The 2,500-nt window shown below is 35.2% G+C and overlaps 1 long non-coding RNA gene across 2 annotated transcripts in view; it reads left to right on the top strand.

Annotated features, from left to right (window-relative positions):
• The window catches only part of LOC135223277 (uncharacterized), a 561,157-nt gene that overhangs the window by 322,289 nt on the left and 236,368 nt on the right, over positions 1-2,500 (top strand). The gene's annotated exons all lie outside the window — the stretch shown is intronic.

Genomic DNA, 2,500 nt, shown 5'->3' with positions numbered 1-2,500 from the left:
ATTCAAGTTTTTGAATGATTAAAATGGCATTCAGTAACTTTTATGAAATGTTATTTTGCACTGACGTTTTATTACCTATGGATAAATAATGTCCCAAGCCACGCGTTGCCAGTACAAAATGAAATAAATTGGAATATTCTATCTGTATATCAATTTTTCTAAAGCCTTCTCTTTCCGTTAACACCAAACCTGTCTACACCGACAAAGCCATTAAGTAACAGTGAGTCCTCATAATGCAACAGGGAGGGACACGACTTGAATAACAATGGAATTCCGCTGGCAGAGTCGTTGCAGCTTGTTCTCAGCTAAATTGCCCGGCAGACGTGTCCTGCTTTTGTATGATAGCATTTTGTAGGTTTTATTTCGGTTTATCACCTCCTTTCCATAACTTGGAAAGCGCGTGAAGACTGCTGCACACTGTGGCTTGCCTTCGGTTCATACTTTTCGTATTATTCGTAAATAAATATCTCCACTCAGGTAAACATATTCCTTCATAAATATGTTTATTTCTATTCCCAAACCCATTATATATATATATATATATAATATATATATATATATATATATATATATATATATATATATATATATATATATAGATATATATATATATATATAGATAGATAGATAGATAGATAGATAGATAGATAGATAGATAGATAGATAGATATAAACTGTGTGTATTGTGTACTTGATAGTGTATACATTTTTATTTAGCGTTTTAAGCACGCGGGCAACCGTGAATTACTACATATGTATTTACAGGTATTAATGACCGATATGCTCCAAAGATATTAACATGCGACTACATGCTACGGTAGAATTTTAGAAGTAAAATAGTCTTTTAAAATAATGTTTCATTAATTCCAGGCGATTTTGTAGGTACGAGTGTTTAAGCTCGAGAAATAACCACATTTCATATACATGCTCATACGCTGTCTACTAGACTTAATCTCATTTCCAGATATTGCCAGAAACCTGATCTGTTTGGAAGCCGTGCGGCTTTTGTCTTAAAACAAAAAATCAGACATTTATTTATAAGGGATGGTGTCCCTTCATGTAATTTATTAGGCTTTTTACCCTGTGTTGCAAATATTTAGATTAAAATGTTATCTGTGTCAGAAGATTGCTAGCGGAATCCAAAAATGCATAAGATATATTTTTTTATTGTCATACGCACTAAACGCACCGTCACAAGGTACTTACGAGCGCGCACACGCACACGTATATTTGCGTGGATTTAGTATATATGCATGTAAATAACTCCCAGCTCTGCTATGGCTGTAAGGGGTTGAACTATTATTGGTTCGAAATTGTTTTTGGCCAGATTCAAAATTCAGTTTAATGTTTTGACATGTAGTATGCCTTGACCTTCAGCTCACCCTGCACAGGGGCATCATCAATGAATTACGCGTTCCAAATAGATCTGCCTTACATAGTTCAATGTAATCTTATGGGCGAGTTGTAATAGTCATTCAGCCCTTGAAATCTCAATATGAAAATGACCTCACATGCCCATCAGCCTCATGCACGCTTGCTGGCCAGATAGAATAAGAATAAACATATTTGGTCAGCACTGAATTCATATTTGGTCTTTTCCCTTTAAGTATAATAATGTCCGTGCCGTGGACCTCTCTCTGCCGCTGGGTTCATTTTTGCATTTTTCATGTCAATTGTCAAACATTTGTCTTGTATAGTTATGCAACAAAGTAGAAGGTAAATACCAATGTGGCCTGTGATCATAATCTTGACCTTTGCTACGTGTGTTGGCTGCTTGTGTTGATTATGAATGACGAATATGAGGTGTATCTTACGTTTCAAAATTAAGTTTTAGGCTATATTCTTCTTTGAGCTTGACTCTTCACATTGACCTGTATTTGTGAAATATGCATGTCATTGTTGAAGCTCATGTTTCATTTGGTTTAAAGGCTGCAGGTATAAATAAGTTGGTTTAAAGGGTTTTCCTTTCAGAATTTTCTCGACCTCACTCTGACTTAGGCTTCATTAGAGAACTATATAATGCAAGTGTAAAGGCTAACATGCAAGATTCGCAAGTTACGGCAGGTTTATGCTATTTGATCCGTAAACCTTACTTTTTGATATGTGAATTTTCTTGTAAGATTCAAAATTTACGGGTAAGGATAAATTACTTCTCGACCTTTGAACTCCATATATAAGTGCATGATGACAGCTTCAGTAGTGTAAGATGCATACCAGATATGTTTTTTGACTATTCAGTATGACTTTCACCTTAACCTCACTTCGGCTATCAGCTTTCATTAGCAGGGTTTTCCGTGGCGGATGTGACGCGCCTCTCACATATATTTTAATTTTTTGGTCAAGGCTAAATTCTCTTTAGCCTTTGACTTGAGTAACTCACTTCATTATTTGATTTAAAAAGATATGAAGTCTTTATCTCAAATAGTTCCAAAGTTAGATTCCCTTTTGATCTTTGACCCATAAACGACCTTGACCTCATTTGGCGCATTGCTATTTGGAA

This window comes from Macrobrachium nipponense, chromosome 8, assembly GCF_015104395.2.
Source record: "Macrobrachium nipponense isolate FS-2020 chromosome 8, ASM1510439v2, whole genome shotgun sequence".
Classification (NCBI taxonomy): Eukaryota; Metazoa; Arthropoda; class Malacostraca; order Decapoda; family Palaemonidae; genus Macrobrachium; species Macrobrachium nipponense.
This window is presented reverse-complemented; position numbering and strand designations above follow the sequence as displayed.